The sequence below is a fragment of the Chlorocebus sabaeus genome, chromosome 26 (genome assembly GCF_047675955.1).
Source record: "Chlorocebus sabaeus isolate Y175 chromosome 26, mChlSab1.0.hap1, whole genome shotgun sequence".
NCBI classification, from domain to species: Eukaryota; Metazoa; Chordata; class Mammalia; order Primates; family Cercopithecidae; genus Chlorocebus; species Chlorocebus sabaeus.
This window is the reverse complement of record NC_132929.1, coordinates 34051323-34069273: the sequence shown is the minus strand read 5'-3', so window position 1 is coordinate 34069273 and position 17951 is coordinate 34051323. Positions and strand designations below refer to the sequence as shown.

Below are 17951 nucleotides of genomic sequence, written 5' to 3'. Positions count from 1 at the left end.
TGGGTACATGCAATGGTAAATTCAGTGGAATGAGTTATTGCCTGCATCTCCTTGAGTTTGGGCCTTGCAGTTAGTGAGGATTCAATTACTCTCCTTTCACCACATTCCCCCCCCAGATCCCCGAGACTGAGAAGAATGGGGAAGAGGACTGAAGGATGCCTTTGAGTTGAATGAACAGCTGAGAAGTCTTAGCTGGAAACATGCCAGAATTACACAAGACTGTGGATAATCATTTAATTTGCATTTTGTACAATTTCATGTAGATCAGAAGAAAAACATAAGACGTAGAGTCAGAAGTCCTGGATTCTAGTTTTGGGTTTTCCAGGCATTAGCTGAGTGATGTTAGGGAAGTCTCTTAAGCTATTCGAGCCCCAGTCTCTTCATCTGTAAATATACACAATAATAACGACTTCCAGGTGTGGTTGTTGAGATGCTGAAATGAGATGTCACCACATGTCAGCATTTTGTATACTAAAGTATTTCCGGAAGGAAGTGCTGTTATCGTCACCAACTCCACGCGGAACAATGTGCCTTAGTTAGCAATGTGTCACTCTTGCTGAGAGGTCCTTTCAGGACGTGTAATGGTCTTATGTTTTGCTTACTTGTTTATTATAGTAAATATAGTATTTCATTGAATCTAATATACACAAATAGTATGATATACCATTGTTTAACATACCACTAAAAAGGAAAAAAGCAAGCTGCAAGTTAAAACCTGATGTCTTAGTGATAGTCTTGTGTAGATTGGTCACAGTGCCTCTTATTGTTTGGAGATTTCTTTCCTCTGCTTTAGGGTTTGGCAGTTTCTCCTACTGTTGGTTGCTTTGCTTGCAGCCTGATGGGCAATCCTTTTGCATGTGCACCAGTAAAGCACAGCTTCATATATTGCGATTACGTTTCATAAAACACTTGTTTGTTACTTTGTAAGAAATCATAGGATGACGGTTACTCTAATGATGAATATCAAATTTATGCCTCACCTCTGTCTCTGTGCCTATTTGTGTGCAAATAATGAGTTAGTCTTGTCAAAAACCTTCTAAGTGGCAATTAAGCTCAAGCTATGCAGTATCACTCAACAATGCATGCAAGTCAACTGAAGTGATGGCAGTAAGAGCCCTTTTTATCAATGTCACAACCATGCCCTAGCCAATAGCATTTGTAAGATATATTCCAAATTCAAAGATATTAAATAGGAACAACAGTGGACCTTACAACTGAAGAAATAAAGTATCTGTTTCCTATACCAGGGAGTTGAGTCCTTGTCAGTTGTGTCTTCTACCCTATGCCCAGCACCTAGCACAATGTTGGCGTTCAGAAGGTACTCAACAAATGTGTGTTGAGTAATGGAGAAAACAATACAATTCTGCACATGTACATTTTATTAACAGCGGAACTGGTTAAAGTCTTATGGAATAAAATAGTATGTAAATAGCTTCTTCTTTTTCTAAACTGTTTTATTTTTAACGATCCAACAGATCCAATGGTATAAAAACTTCTTTTTTATAAAATTTAAAAAAATTTTAAAATGTACAGTTAAATTATTATTGATTGTAGTCACCCTACTGTGTTATCAAATAGTTGGTGATACCAGTTATAAGAACTAAAATTTTGACTGGTAAATATAATAATAGATATCCATTGACAACATTCCTATCATATTATATAATTTTGTATAACACTTGTCTGTTTCCAAACGCAGACATGATATCGCTAGTAATAGGGACAGAAGTGATTCTTGATCACCAAGCAGGGCAAATTTGGGAGTATAGGAAACAATTTCATCCATGTAAATGATGTGGCAAAACATTGAGTATACAGAGGGTCCTGGCTTCCTGGGGAGTTGGTAAGCCATAGTATGGCTATTATATGTTAAAAAGACATAAAAAAATAAAGATTGTGTATGGGGAGTGAATTTTGCAGGGAAAAATAGAAAAATACATTTATTTACTGAACACCTATTTGTTTAGCACATGGTCATTTAATCCTCACAGCAATCCTTGGAGTAGATAGCATTGCTTCATTTTGCAAATGGGGAACCTGAGACTGAGAGAGAGTAACCTGCCTGTAGCTAGTAGGTAGTTGCTCCAGGATTCCAATCTGAGTCTTCTTGATTCTACAGCGATTGCTTTTCCAACCATTCTATGCTGACTCAGAAAACCTGAGAGTTTCGCAATATCTAATAGGAATTAACGAACATTTAGGAAGACTGGGGCCGGCCCTGGAATTGAAATGGAGAAGGTGGCTCATCATCTGAGGAGGAGTCAAGTTGGTGAACTTGATGGATTGTGTTCTGTCTAAACCATTCACAGTGGATTGATGTATTTCCCAGACAACACTGGGGAGAATGTGTGGATTTGGGTATAATAACAAGAGAGGATTCTGATGATATGTTCCCCATCATTCCCTGCATACATATCCTCTTCATATTTGCTTTATTTGGCTCAGTTTTGTTCCTTCATTCTTTTAGCAGTTGTTAAAAGAGCTACTGTATAAGGTTTGCTTTGATACAGGACAAATACATTGGGATGTTGTGAATGAGGGATCTCTGTGTACAAGTGGTACTCAGAGAGAGGCTGGGTGAGAAGCCTAGGACAGAAGAAAGGAGGATAGAGAGAAGAATACTTAAAAAAAAAAAAAAAAGTTAGCTGGAATGAAGGGTTGGAAAACCCACAGTCCTTGCACCAAGGTCAGGTTGGTTGGTTCTTCCTGCCCAGGCTGGAGAGGGCAGAAGGATGTGAATGGGGAGGAAAATGTGTCAAAAAAACTGGGACTAATGAGAACCTTGTTGGGAACTATGTCAGCCATAAGGCACTCTCTCTCAGCCCTCAGCACTGAGTTTGGGGATGAATACATTTTTGTATCAGAGCAAAGTTGATAAATCCAAATGTTTCCATATTAACTAATTTGTTCAGTTCAATACTAATAAAGGGATGGGGGGTTGGCCTATAGGAGAGGAAAAGAGCCAGCTAGGAAAGGCATTTCGTATTTTACCAAAGTATGTGGGTAAATGATCTCCCTACCTCCAAAATGACCACAGTGAGTAAGACTTGCTGAATCCTGTGTTCAGGTCACTTGTCATGAGAGGAACTGGACGGGACTAATATTGCTATGGGGATGATCGGCCTAATTTGATTATGGGGTGGCAGTTGTTGGGGCTCAGCAACTGTTACCCCAAAATATGGTGCTTTGACATGCTGAAATAAGAACAGCCTCAGGGTCTCTCTGATCTTAACCCCCAATCCCCACCCTTGGCCCCACCCCATCTCTTAATTCTTCATCTCTTCATCCCTTATCTGCCTAAAGTCTGGACCTACCAAGGAAGGAAACAATTATCTCTAGTCTCCTCCCTGAGTTTTCATCAACTGAACCCATATCACAGGAAGAAAGACTGAAGTTTGCCAACACACCTGGACAGCATTTTGTCACAAACCATCATTTTCTATTTTGGTTCCCATTCAGTATTTACCAGTCATTGTCTGCTCTACTGTCCCAACAGACTTTGTCCATGGCCATTGTAAGTTCCCCAAGTCCAGTCATCTCCCCCTAAAAATCATTTACCATCACTCAAATTGCCACATTTCCCCCAGCACCCCTTCCGCTATGAAGAAGGGTTAATGGGTAATTGTTCTCTGTGGATCCTCTAATGCTATACATGTTAAAATAAATTCGTATGCCTTTTTTTTCTACTAATCTGTCTTCTGCGAGTCAATTTTCAGTGAACTTTCAGAGGGCAAAGGGGAAGCTTTCCCTTAGCCTGTACACAGTGCCTGGTGGAGTATGGATTTTAAAGTCGCTAGCCAGCTTCCCTTTCTGTATTCCAGAATTGTAGAAGCTGAACTTTGTCCTAGAGGCCACTCTCTCCTTATTATAAGAGGGACCACTTTAGTGAGCTCTTTTGGTTTTCCAAAGTAAGGCAAGTACTGATTTGTGTGTGGCCGGGGGAATCTTTGAATGATTTGAATCCTCAAAGAAATAATTCAATCATAGATATGTCACAAGACCTTATGCAGATGACTGATCACATTCCAAGAATGGGAATTATCCTACTTGTATGTTTAATAATGAGCTAAATCAAGTCAGTTTGACATCTTCCTTCCTTCCTCCCTCCCTCCCTCCCTCCCTCCCTCCCTCCCTTCCTTCCTTCCTTCCTTCCTTCCTTCCTTCCTTCCTTCCTTCCTTCCTTCCTTCCTTCCTTCCTTCCTTCTCTCCTTCCATTTTTTCCTCCTTCCTTCTTTCCTTCTTTTTTAAGAAAAAGCAAAAAGAAAAGTATATTTCTCTTTTGGTTAGAAATACTATCAAGAGGACAGGGAAAGTTTAGCCATTGTGAAAACCAATTTTATTTCTTGAGCTGATCCAGACTGGTAAATGTACTTACTGGTGCTCTGCTGGTTTCCCCACTCATGATTTGCCTGTGTCCCCACCTAAATCTCATATTGAATTGTAGTTCCTACAATCCCCACATGTCCTGGGAGGGACCAGGTGAAGATAATTGAATCATGGAGGTGGTTTCCCCAGCTTGTTCTTGTGATAGTGAGTTCTCACGAGATCTGATGGTTTTATAAGGTGCTTCCCCCACCCCTTCACTGGGCACTTCTCCTTGTTACCACCGTGGGAAGGAGGACCTGTTTGCTTCCTTTTCTGCCATGATTGTAAGTTTCCTGAGGCCTCCCCAGCCATGCTGAGCTGTGAGTCAATTAAGCCTCTTTCCTTTCGAAATTACCCGGTCTCGGGTGTTTCTTGAGTATGTCTTCATTAGCACTGTGAGAATGGACTAATACACCCTCACACCTGTAGCATCTTCCCCCACCTCAGGGTGGGGGGCAGAGGAAGCCAGCAGGGCTTAGGAGTTAGGAACACAGCCAGCTTTCAAAAGAGTGCAATTTGAGCCTGTGTCTTCAGGGAGAACACTGGTGCTTTATTAGGGGAGCCTCTCAGCAGTCTGTATCGTGGAGAAAGAATCTTGTTGCCTGCATGGATATTTCAGAAGCTAGGGCTCTGGGTTTGGAATTGTGAGTGCAGTTGACAGGGGAGGGAGAGGGAATAGGCAGAGTGGCCTGGGCCACCTTCACTGTGCCTTCTCCTCAGCACCTGCTTTGCCCTGCTCAAAGGCCTCTCTTCTGATCTGGACTGTCCTGGAACAGTGGCCAAGTGCCTTCTGTGGGAGGGTGCCCTTTCAGTCGTGGCAGGAGAACTGAGCCCATTCAGTGTGCCCTTGCAAAGAAGGCTGGGTGTGGCTGGCTTCTATTTCTGTCCTCCAGCATAGCTGTGGCTTTTGAGATCTATGGAAGGAGCAAAACAACACCCTTGCCGCAAGCATGCCATGGCAGTCTCCTTTCTGGACAGCCTCTCCCCTCTTGGGCTATGGAGAGCCCTGTTGTGAAGCACAGTGGTGGGAAAGCAGCCCCACAGGTGTGTTTGAGACAAGAACAGGAAGAGGTACTAAAAGTACCCAAGCACAGCCCAGGTGGGGCACACACCACAGAGACAAAGTGGGGAGGGGCGGCTGCCATCTGCTCTAAGGAAGTTCCTCCCACTTGGCGAGTAAGGATGAGACCCAAGCAGTGGAATTCTTCTTTCCAAGGCCCAGGAGCTCTGGCACAAGGAGGCAACAGCTGCCTCCTGTAAGGAGGGAGCTCACAGGGCTGTGTAGTGCTGACTCCCCAGGGCTGACCAGCAGCCTGCAGCCCCGTCAATGCAATCTGCAGTCCCCTAATGAAAGCAGGATACTCAACTCATGATAGAGGTGATGGTTTTGGTCTTGGAATGTTGGCTTGGGTGGGAACTGGCTTTAGAGATAGTCATTTAGCAACTCGAGCTTGTTCCAAGGAGGGTGACTAAGAGTGATGGAACTGGAAACCGTGTCATTTGAGGATGTGTTAAAGGGAGACTTAGTCCAAAGAAGGAAGGGCTGGTTGAGGTTGGTTGAAACATGAAGGAACCAGATCTTGGTACAATAAAGGGAGGAGCATGCCAAAGGCAGTAGATGAATATCATCTGAACAGTCTATCTTCATACTCATGAGATGTTTATTCCACCTCACAGGCATCCCTACCAAGCCAGCAGACCATTCACCAGCCCCAACAATACCAACAGCAGCTGTTGAGCAGATTCTGTGTGTTGAGCCCTGTTCTCAACTTTTTTTTTTGTATATTAAATCATTTGATCCTCACAACAACCCTATAAACTACATGAATCTTTTATTATCCCACTTTTTAAAGACGAGGAAACTGAGACACAGGGATTATCCCATTTGCCTGAGGCCACATGGCTGGTGAGTGGGGGAGCTGGGACCATATGTAGCAGAGGCTGGGGTCACCATGTGACCTCTGTCTGCTCCCGCCAGCCCTGCTGTAGCCCAGGGATCCGATGGCTGGCCATAGAGTGGTAGCCTTTCCCCTTAGGTCCTGGTCTATTCGTGGACTGTCGGCCTCACAGTCTATCACATCGAGTTTCAGATACCTATTCCTTCTCCCTCCCCTGTCAACTCCACTCACAATTCCAAACCCAGTGCTATCACATCAAGTTGCAGATGCCCCAGAAAATTGGGGACCTGTGCTGTCTAGCATAAGGGAATTTCCATTGTCTTTGCCTTCGCGGTACCTCCAGCTTCTGCATGAGTGTGGTTTTTGTAGCTTGGTTTCACTGAAAATATTTGGCCTCATGAGTTCTATTCTTTCTCTGCCTGTTCTTGGCCTCCCCGGTGCTACATAACCGGGAGATTCCTGCTTTGCTACCAGAAGCATGGCAGGCCATGTAAAACGGGATACAGCGTGCACAGCTGTCCTCGAGGTAGGATAATGGGGCCGCTTGGATTTACACACACGTGCTTGGATTTATCTCCACGTGCTGCTGTCTGGTGAAGGGAATACTAGTTTATGAGGATGGCCTTTTATTTGTCTTGTTTCTGACAATAAGGGTAGAAATTTCCTTTCTTCTGTTACATTCGAGATTGCTGGGAGGAGAAAAAGAAATCCAAATTTGGTCTTAACCGAAAAGCTACAAAATGAGTTGTTGGAAGTGGGAGAAGGCCAGGTCGATGCTGGGACTCAGGCTGAACATAGCAGTGTGGTTCTCAAGCCACCCTCTGTTTTGTTTTGGCCTGTGGAGTGCTGCTCCTAGCCTTCTGGAACACCCCTTATTCATACAGCGAGGGGTGCGTTGACATCCAGAAACAGAACTGGCCAAAATGGAAATTTCTTTGTGATTTGGCTTAAAGAGTCACTTGCTTGAGACTCAGAAAACATCTCTTTTCTGAATGGTCCACAGGTGGTCATAATGTATAAAAAAGAGAACTTTAGAATGAGCAGGTGTCATCACTTCTGCGCTGGGCTGCCTGACAACAGCATGTGTATTTTCCTCTGCTCTGAGAGGTTACAACCCCAGATGGGGCTGGAATGACCCCACGGTCAAGAGGACTTTTATGCTGGTGGGCCTAGAGTCTCGAGGGGGTCTGGAGGGAGCTTGTTCACAGCAGCCAGGATGCCCTGCGGCCCTGCACTCTGGCCCGGTCTGTTGGATGAGACTTGAAACTGGTGTGTGGATTTCTGTGGTATACAGGGCTTTCTGAGAATTTTTCTTTCCACTTGGAAAATGATGTCCTGTCATATCTTGAAATGTGTCACGGGCTTGGTATTGTCATTGGCTTTCTTCTGAAAATGTCCATCTGAGGAAATGGGACTAGTGCAGTGTGTGTGTTTGGGGGGGTGTGTGCATAGGGGGTGTGTATGGGGGTGTGTGATGGGGGTGTGTGTGTGGCGGTGTATGTGTGGGGGGGTGTGTGGGGCGGGTATGTGGGGGTGTGGGTGTGTGTGGGTGTGTGTGTGGCGGTGTATGTGTGGGGGTGTGTGTGTGTTGGGGGTGTGTGTGGGTGTGTGGGTGTGTGTATGGGGGAGTGTGTGTGGTGGTGTATGTGTGGGGGGGGTGTGTGTGTTGGAGGGGTGTGTGGGTGTGTGTGGGTGTGTGTATGGGGGTGTGTGTGTGGGTGTGTGTGTGTTGGGGGGTGTGTGTGTGGGTGTGTATGGGGGTGTGTGTGGGGGGGTGTATGTGTGTGGGGGTGTGTGTGTTGGGTGTGTGTGTGGGTGTGTGTATGGGGGTGTGTGTGTGGGGGTGTGTGTGTTGGGGGGTGTGTGTGTGGGTGTGTGTATGGGGGTGTGTGTGGGGGGGTGTATGTGTGTGGGGGTGTGTGTGTGGGTGTGTGTGGGTGTGTGTGGGGGGGTGTATGTGTGTGGGGGTGTGTGTGTTGGGTGTGTGTGTGGGTGTGTGTATGGGGGTGTGTGTGGCGGTGTGTGGGGCGTGTGTGTAGGGGGTGTGGGTGTGTGGGTGTGTGTATGGGGGTGTATGTGTGGGGGTGTGTGTGTGGGGGGGTGTGTGTATGGGGGTGTATGTGTGGGGGTGTGTGTGTGGGGGTGTGTGGGTGTGTATGGGGGTGTGTGTGGCAGTGTATGTGTGGGGGGTGTGTGGGGGTGTGTGTGGCAGTGTATGTGTGGGGTGTGTGTGTTGGGGGTGTGTGTGGGTGTGTGTGGGTGTGTGTATGGGGGTGTGTGTATGGGGGTGTGTGTGGCGGTGTATGTGTGGGGGGTGTGTGTGTAGGGGGGTGTGGGGGTGTGGGTGTGTGTATGGGGGTGTGTGTGTGGGCGTGTGTGTGTATGGGGGTGTATGTGTGGGGGTGTGTGTGGGGGTGTGTGTGGGTGTGTATGGGGGTGTGTATGGGGTGTGTGTGTGGCGGTGTATGTGTGGGGGGGTGTGTGGGGGTGTGTGTATGGGGATGTGTGTGGTGCTGTATGTGTGGGTGGGTGTGTGTAGGGGGTGTGGGTGTGTGTGGGTGTGTGTGTGTGGCGGTGTATGTGTGGGGGGTGTGTGTGGGTGTGTGTGTGGCGGTGTATGTGTGGGGGTGTGTGTGTGTTGGGGGTGTGTGTGGGTGTGTGGGTGTGTGTATGGGGGAGTGTGTGTGGTGGTGTATGTGTGGGGGGGTGTGTGTGTTGGAGGGGTGTGTGGGTGTGTGTGGGTGTGTGTATGGGGGTGTGTGTGTGGGTGTGTGTGTGTTGGGGGGTGTGTGTGTGGGTGTGTATGGGGGTGTGTGTGGGGGGGTGTATGTGTGTGGGGGTGTGTGTGTTGGGTGTGTGTGTGGGTGTGTGTATGGGGGTGTGTGTGTGGGGGTGTGTGTGTTGGGGGGTGTGTGTGTGGGTGTGTGTATGGGGGTGTGTGTGGGGGGGTGTATGTGTGTGGGGGTGTGTGTGTGGGTGTGTGTGGGTGTGTGTGGGGGGGTGTATGTGTGTGGGGGTGTGTGTGTTGGGTGTGTGTGTGGGTGTGTGTATGGGGGTGTGTGTGGCGGTGTGTGGGGCGTGTGTGTAGGGGGTGTGGGTGTGTGGGTGTGTGTATGGGGGTGTATGTGTGGGGGTGTGTGTGTGGGGGGGTGTGTGTATGGGGGTGTATGTGTGGGGGTGTGTGTGTGGGGGTGTGTGGGTGTGTATGGGGGTGTGTGTGGCAGTGTATGTGTGGGGGGTGTGTGGGGGTGTGTGTGGCAGTGTATGTGTGGGGTGTGTGTGTTGGGGGTGTGTGTGGGTGTGTGTGGGTGTGTGTATGGGGGTGTGTGTATGGGGGTGTGTGTGGCGGTGTATGTGTGGGGGGTGTGTGTGTAGGGGGGTGTGGGGGTGTGGGTGTGTGTATGGGGGTGTGTGTGTGGGCGTGTGTGTGTATGGGGGTGTATGTGTGGGGGTGTGTGTGGGGGTGTGTGTGGGTGTGTATGGGGGTGTGTATGGGGTGTGTGTGTGGCGGTGTATGTGTGGGGGGGTGTGTGGGGGTGTGTGTATGGGGATGTGTGTGGTGCTGTATGTGTGGGTGGGTGTGTGTAGGGGGTGTGGGTGTGTGTGGGTGTGTGTGTGTGGCGGTGTATGTGTGGGGGTGTGTGTGTAGGGGGTGTGGGTGTGTGTGGGTGTGTGTATGGGTGTGTGTGTGTGGCGGTGTATGTGTGGGGGGTGGGGGTGGGGGGGTGTGTGGGTGTGTGTATGGGGTGTGTGTGTGGTGGTGTATGTGTGTGGTGGTGTGTGTGGGTGTGTGTATGGGGGTGTGTGTGTGGCGGTGTATGTGTGTGGCGGTGTATGTGGCAGTGTATGTGTGGGGGGGTGTGTGTGTGTGGGTGTGTGTATGGCGGTGTATGTGTGGGGGGTTGTGTGTGTGTGGGGGGTGTGTGGGTGTGTGTGTGTGGGTGTGTGTATGGGGGTGTGTGTGGCGGTGTATGTGTGTGGCGGTGTATGTGGGGGGGTGTATGTAGGGGGGTGTGGGTGTGTGTGGGTGTGTGTATGGGGGTGTGTGTATGGGGGTGTGTGTGTGGCGGTGTATGTGTGTGGCGGTGTATGTGTGGGGGTGTGTGTGTGGGTGTGTGTATGGGGGTGTGTGTGGGTGTATGTGTGGGGGTGTATGTGTGTGGCGGTGTATGTGTTGGGGGGTGTGTGTTGGGGGTGTGTGTGGGTGTGTGTATGGGGGTGTGTGTGTGGCAGTGTATGTGTGGGGGGTGTGTGTGGGTGTGTGGGTGTGTGTATGTGTGTGGGTGTATGGGGGTGTGTGTGTGGCAGTGTATGTGTGGGGGGGTGTGTGTACATATAAAAGTCCATCCTGGTGTGGGCCCTGTGCCTGGAAACTCAGGTTGCTGGAGACCTGACTGGCATGCCTACTTCTCCTTGGTTTCTACCACTGCTGTGTTCAGGTGACTTGCCCTCAGACGCTTGCTCTGTGCTCTGTTTCTAGCAGGTGCAGGGCCTACTTAGGCTCACAGAGACAGCACTCACATTCCTTCTGCCTTTGGGGCCACCCAGGGGCTGGGTGGTGAGACCCAGTGGAACCCTGCTCCTCACATTCCCTGGAGTGAGCTGGTGAATTGGAAGGTTGACGTGCTGGTGCTGAGACACTCAGAGGGTGCTGCCTGTTTGCACGTGTCCAGTAGGGTGCTGATGTGTGCTAGTATCAGATGCGAGGTGTTGGCCCACGCAGACCAAATCCTCACCTCCCAGAGTCCTGCCAATGATGCCTTGGTATCCCCAGGGTCCCTGTTATCCAGGGGCTGGTGCTGCCCCTAAGGCCTTTCACAAATCACCTGTCCCTGACTCCTAGTGTCCTACCTTGGACTCTGCCCCCTCCACTCCTTCTCCAGCCTCTGAATGGACAACAGGCAAATCCAGTGACAGATTCTGACCAGGGTTTAAGGAAACCACTAAGTTCTCTTACACCAGGAAAACAAATAAAATCTTGGTTCTACACTTAAGAGGCTGTGTGACTCTGGGAGAGTTAACTTTTCTGCGCCTCAGTTTCCCCCCTTTTGACATGGGATTAGCAACACTGTCTGAATTGTGAGGGTTGAGATTGTCCATAATAATAATCATGAATTGTCCGTCGCTCAGTTGTTATGGAGATGAAATGAGTTAATATTTTTAAAGCGCCTATACGTATTATTTATGATATGTATATACTATTCTCAATGATGCATGGCACATCTGATAGAAGTGTGTGTTTAAAAAAGAAAAGCCCAGGTGCAGTGTTTCAGTACCTCATGGGCTCATCAAATGCCTGTTGAATGATTAGGAAAGCTCTACAAGCTGAGAGTTGCTTGGGGGTGCTGATAACCATGTCCTCTTCATCTTTGTGCCTCCCCAAAGCCTGACAGGCTGTCTGGCATATGGGAGGGCCCTAAAAATTGCTCTTTGACTGTATAAGTGCATGAGTGAATATGACTTACTCATTTTGTACCTTCTCTTCGGCATCGGAAACCTTAGTTGTAGAGAACTTATTTTAATTTGGGAACATATTCCCCCAGTTCTCACACATTAAGGAGATAATGAGAACTCCAAAGGGTGGGGCCTTAACCTAATAGGAATGGTGTTCTTGGAGATGACTTGGAGTTAACCACTGTGACATCTGTGACCTCAAAGCAAGAGCTATGGCAAGTTAAATGATACGTTTTCACAAAAACAAGCAAACAAAAAAACAAGAGAAAATTACGTGGAATTCAATGCAAAATGTGCAAACTAACCCAAAGGTGGGAGCTAAGTAGGGATGCGACACCACCCTTTCCTTGTTTTGAAGGAATATCTACCTAGCACCCACATGTGCCAGGTAAAACTTGGGATGGCAGCTAAGTAACGATCCTGCTGTCCAGGTGCATCCAATCTGGTGGGGACAGTGGGTTCTGTAGCAGCATAGGAATGGAAATGTTCCCAGAGCAGAGCCAAAGTGCTGAGCAGCTTGTGTGGGAGGAAAGAAAGGGCTGATGAATTAGTGAGGGGCATCTGGGGAATGGCAGAGAAGGAAAGAAAATGAGACGATGTCATGGTGGGCCTGCTTCTTCCTGCCACACTCTGAGAGCTGTAGTGTCACTAAGCCTGTGCAAGGAGCTCTCTCCCTGCTCTTGCCCTCTGGTCACTAAATCACTTTCAGGTCCAGCCTCAAGCATCTTTGGCTACAGCCTCACCCTCGGCCCATGCATCTCAAGCATCCCATTAAATTCTAGCCACCCCAGGAGTGTGGGTGAGCTGGGATTTCACTCCTACTCCCTAACATCAAGAGACATAACAGATGTCTGGTTTTTCTTTGCATCCTCAAGTTTTCCTACCTCCTTCAGGGTGCAGAACATTCCTGAAGGGTGGAGAGGCAGAGGCTCCAAGATAGCATCAGTGTCTGTCCTCAGGCCACAGTGTCAGAGCCGGATGAACTGGGTTAGGGTAAGAAAGAAATTTGGGTTTGCTTATTCTAAAAACAATCTTGGTAGGGTAATTTTCTTGTAAGAAAATTGGCTTCTGTAGAGTTTTAAAAATGGTATTGTAAAAAACTGGTAAATATATTCATGGCAAGTTAATGTACTCTTCCTTGTGATTAGGCCCAATCAGATGTCATATTCCAGTTCATCCAGCGCTGATGGAAGTTCTTATAAAAGCTAAAGCTAATTAAGTTTGCCTCTTCTCCCTTCCCACCCTGTCATCAACCATGATTTCTTTGTTCACTGACGCAGATGTTAAAAATACATGGAAAATGTTTCTAAATTCTTTGTCATTTTAGGAGAAGATCTGTCATCACCAAAGAAATACTGGGGTGTAGAATCAGAAAACAAAAAGGAATAAACAAAAGAACTTAAGGCATTACAAAAAAAAAAAAAAAACAGTATGAGAGGCCTCTAGGTAATGATAACATTGGGACTAGGTAGAGACATTTGAATATACATAGGCTGAGCCACTATAAATCCCTCCCCGAAAGAGTCTAGGTATATAGGTGAGGGCCTGTTAGGAAATCACTGCAATGGTCTGGGAGGAGATGACAAACCCCTGTGAAGCATGCGGCTGTAGAGAGGCAGAGGAAAGGGTGCACAGGAGGCATTTTAAGGTAGAACCAGCAGGACCCAGAGGCTGATCAAATTGAGGGGTGAAAGGAGAACAGAAGGGTCTGGGCAGCAGATTTGCTAAGGTTTCTTAGTGGTGCCCATGAGGAAAGATGGGAGAAATACGGACTGGCTGTGAGAATGGTAAGGTTGTGTCCCTAATGGGAGCAATGCACCCGAAGAGTATCAATGAATGGCCTGGTGTGTCTTCCAAGGGGGTGGAAGTTCCTGTGGTTTGACGTGGCTTTGTCTCAGTCAAGAATTTTGTCATTGATTTGGATAATAATACAGAGTATGAGTTCACCACATTTCTGATGTCAAGCTAGAAGAGATATCAGAAACAAAAATCTAAAAGTGTCACAAAGGATGAGACGGGGGGTGACGGGGGAAGAGGGGGAGAGTCTGAATTCGAAAAGATAAAATTGAACAGGGCTACACATGGATCCCAAACCCATCTGCTCAAGGTCAGGGAGTGGTGGCTTAGTAGCAGCACATATGAAAACACTCAGGGACTTATTGATTATAATTTTCAACAGGGGTAAATACTGTACAGTGTCTTCTCCCAGTCCTCATGGGACTGTAGGCTGTGCTGTCTGAAGCATGTGTTTTAGAGAAGGAAGGTGACAGTCTCATTCAGTTCTGTGCTGGTTAAGTGGCAATGGGTTATTGCATTTGCTTGTGGACACAAGAGCAACATGGAGACATGGGAGCGTGTTCAGATGAGAGCAAGCGTGACAGTGAAGGGGCTAGAGTCACTCAATCCCAACATCATCATCACTACCATCTGTTAGGTGCTTACATCTCGTGAAATCATCTCACAGCCTGTGCAGCAGACGTTCCCATTCCTGTCTTACCTACGAGGAAACTGAACCTCGGGATGACATCACTGTAACATCACTGCTCTTGGTTCCATGGTTTGCATGACGGAAAACAGATACCTTAAACCCATGCTCTCTCCACCCCTCCTTACTGGATGTTAAACCTCACCATCTGAGGGACTGTTGTGGGATGTGGGGATCCTTAAGTTTCAGTTGGAATCAGACCCTGCCCCATGCCCCATACCCTGTCTCTGAGGTCCAGTTTACTTTGTCCTGTCTCTGCTGTACCCTACTCTCCCTACTGCAGCTGGACACAAGTTCTGGACTCTTGTACTAAATCAGACCTCCCCAGCTCATGTCTTGTACCGAATTAGACCTCCCTGATTTGTGATCCTGATGTCCACCGGCATCATGAGGGACTGCTGCCTAGGACACCATGACCACATCCTATTTATCACTTAACCTCCCCCTCAGGACACAGTTGACTTAGACCACTTCTGTTATCCAGCCTCACTTAGACCAGGGCTATACAGTTACGACAATCCAACTTGTTTAGCAAGAACACAGATTTAGCATTTGGGGTGGCTCCTGAGCTGGACAGGCAGAGCTGGGGGCCTGGATAAGAAATGGATCCCCCCAGGAGACACACAGGGACCAGTTCCTAGGTGCTCAGAGAAACTGGAGCAGAAGAGCTGATCCACCAGGATCAACGTATAGGGTTCGGTGGCTGACTGAACATAGAGTTTCTGAGAAAGAAATGGGATTCTGGATTAGAGATAGAGGAGACTATTGGTTCTTTTCAGGTTGATGGTATAAGAATTACTGAAGTCTGCTTCAGGGAAACACAGATCTTCCCTTTCCTGTTACACACTCATTCCTAAAGAATCCTCATTTAGGGCCTAGGAGATTGGACACATAGTTGACAGAGACAAGACGTGTAACCCAGGAGTCTGGTGGTCCCTACTATGTGTGAGTCTGTTTTCGAGCCAGCATAAAGTTAAAGTAGACTCAGCCTCTCTTGGCTCTACCCCCAAAGAATCTGCTGTCCCCGGAGGCATTGTTTGGAGGCAGGTGACAAAGTACAGAATTCTTAGGGGTGGTGAAAGAGTTTATTGAGCTGCCACTGAGAACACGTGCCCAAATCAGGATCATTGTGCATGTTGCCTGGTGTTCTTGCTCTGCCCCAGCCTGTCATTGGTGGCACTGCCTCTCCATCCTTCCCACCCCAGCCTGGTCTCTCTTGTGCCGAGTAATCCTGCTCTGCCTGACACGTGCATTTCCATGCTCAGCGAAGCAAGGCCATTGACAGGCCCAGCCTCCTTGGGAGATGGTTTAATGTGCTGCTCTTGTTACTCAACCATGCCCTGTGGAGTCTTGCTCACTCCTATTTGTATAAACCACCCCTTAATGTATCTCTTCCAAGAACACGCAGCATTCTCTCGCTGGCAGTTTTGGTTGTTGTAACTTTCTTTATTTCAGTACTAGAAGCTCAAGTGGGTGTGGGTGGGAGGCCTGAAGTTACTGCAGAGCAAGGATTTGAACCCGAGTTTTGTGACTCCAAATCTAATGCTGCTTCCACAGTATCAGATGGTGTGGGCTCCAGGTCACTGCAGGTGAGGGATTCTGGCTCAGCTGCTGCGGACTGAGCACCAAGTAGGCACTTGGGCCAGGTCAGTGTTTCTCAATATTTTATCATGATTGCCCCCTAAAGAGTCTTTCTAGACATTTTTTCCACTAATTTTCTACCCATGATGTTTTAACACCAGGGATATACTGCACACCTGTTTGTGTACTGTGTGTGTATATATATATGTGTGTGTGTGTGTGTGTGTAAATCTGCTTTATAATAAAAATACTTTTTTTTTCATCGCCCACCCCAAGATCCAATTTCACCCTCGGGGGCAATATGGCCCCCATTGATAACTCGTGGTCTCAAAGTGATTCTCAGAGTGTGGGCCTCCACCAGCAGCGGCAACATCACCGGGAATTTGTTAGGAATGCAGATTGTGAGTTCTGCTCTAGACCTACTGAACCACATCCTTGGGAGGTGGGGTCCGGCTGGCTGTGACTTAACGAGCTCTCCAGAGGATCCTGGATTTGAGATAGGGGAGGCTATTGGCTCTTTTCAGTTTGATGGTAGAAGAAGAATTATTAAAGCCCACCTGAGAGAAACACAGATCTTCCCTTTCCTATTTATCACTCATTCCTAATTGTAATAATGGTCAGGATCCATTCTTTTTGATCCTTCAGCTCTTATTAAACACCAAGTATGTGCAAGGCATGTTGGGCTCTATAAAGATCATATTTTGACAGGAAAGAGCCAGGTTCTACAGAGCCTGAATCTTAGATATAATTTGAAGGTCCTCTTTATGAAAAAAAATATATCATGAATACATAATTTGGTGTGTGTTGGGGGAGGGGAGGTTGAAAGGGGCTTGTGCAAGTGAAGGATCTTGACACCTAAGTGCCATTGGCTCCACGGCAAGTCAGCTCACTGCTGAGCCCAACGGAGGACCCTGAAGGTGGTCGCAGAACAAAGACAGGCAGGTGGGCAGGACTGAGCTCCTGCCAGCCAGGCATGTGAAGGTGTCTGTGATGGAGACAGGTGTGCAGTTGGGGAATAGAGTGGGGAGGGCATCGTGACGACCTGGAGGCTGGGAAAGGCATACCATGGGAGGCATCCTGAGGGCTTTGGAGAGGTGTACCAGTGGAGACAGGAAGGGTTTGGGAGAACTGCGGAGCACATTACTTACAGGAGGGAGGAAGATGAGAGGATGTTTCCATCTGACAGTTTCAAGGCATTTTCTAGATGCTCCCCATGGCTTGATGAGAGCACAGGCAAGTTCTCCATGACTGGTCATTGAGCATTATTTGCTGCGGAGGGCAGGAGCTGCATTTCCCAAGAAGGTCTTTGGGCTCAGAAACCCCTTCTCCTTGCCCAATAAACACAGCCTGACTTCCTCCGCTTCCCCATCCATTCCTGAGAATTAGTGGCTGCTGACAGATTGTCCCACCACGGGTGGCAGGGGAGGGGAGGGGTGGTGCATCACCTGCCAGCTTGCTCTGACGGGGGAGCCATTTGTCATTCGGCTGGGGGTGAAGCGTGAACTGCATTTAGAGATTTGGATTTAGTGCACACTGACCACTCAGGCCAGCCTTCCTCCGTGGCTCAGCGGCCTTGGAATGAGAGCTGTCTTTTATGTCTTCCTCGGTGGCAGCTCTAACAACTGCAGTTTTCCCAATGGACACCTCCAGGGAACCAGTTACTTTTGTAAAAGGCAGTGCATTTGTACCTCACTGATTTCATCATGTCCATCAATCAAGATTTACTTTAAGAGGGCCAGGTGCAGTGGCTCATGCCTGTAATCCCCGTACTTAGGGAGGATGAGGCAGGTGGATCACTTGAGGTCAGGGGTTGGGGACCAGCCTGGCCAACATAGTGAAACCTTATCTCTACTAAAAATACAAAAATTAGCCAGGTGCAGTGGCACACGCCTGTAATCCCTGGAGAGATTGAGCCACTGCACTCCAGCCTGGGTGACAGAGTGAGACTCCATCTTGAGAAAAAAAAAAAAAATTTAAGAGGGAGAACAACTTCTGTAGCAGGGCTTGGGTTCTCTGTTTAATTCATTTTGTGAGTATTCGCCTAAATTGTTCTAAAGCGTAATTAAGGTATTCAGAGTTAGTCTTCTCTCTGGAGTGATATACAGGAATTGATTTCAAACAGTTGGACATCTTTTTTATGAACAGAGGTCTTGATTTGTAGTGTTGGT

At 47.8% G+C, this 17951-nt stretch overlaps 1 protein-coding gene and 2 long non-coding RNA genes across 4 annotated transcripts in view; 2 read left to right on the top strand and 1 right to left on the bottom strand.

The window, feature by feature from the left end:
• LOC140710469 (uncharacterized) overlaps positions 1 to 17951 on the top strand; it is a 286566-nt gene that overhangs the window by 7870 nt on the left and 260745 nt on the right. Inside the window, exon 1 of one of the 2 annotated variants that reach the window (XR_012091499.1) lies at positions 4617 to 4685. The exons of the other annotated variant lie outside the window; for it this stretch is intronic. This is a non-coding gene — a long non-coding RNA (uncharacterized lncRNA). Of the gene's footprint in view, positions 1 to 4616; positions 4686 to 17951 lie in introns of those variants that run through there. 2 annotated transcript variants of the gene reach the window in all.
• LIPC (lipase C, hepatic type) overlaps positions 1 to 17951 on the bottom strand; it is a 163394-nt gene that overhangs the window by 58800 nt on the left and 86643 nt on the right. The gene's annotated exons all lie outside the window — the stretch shown is intronic.
• LOC140710382 (uncharacterized) overlaps positions 15676 to 17951 on the top strand; it is a 65182-nt gene continuing 62906 nt past the window's right edge. Inside the window, exon 1 of the long non-coding RNA XR_012091356.1 lies at positions 15676 to 15848. This is a non-coding gene — a long non-coding RNA (uncharacterized lncRNA). The remainder of the gene's footprint in view (positions 15849 to 17951) is intronic.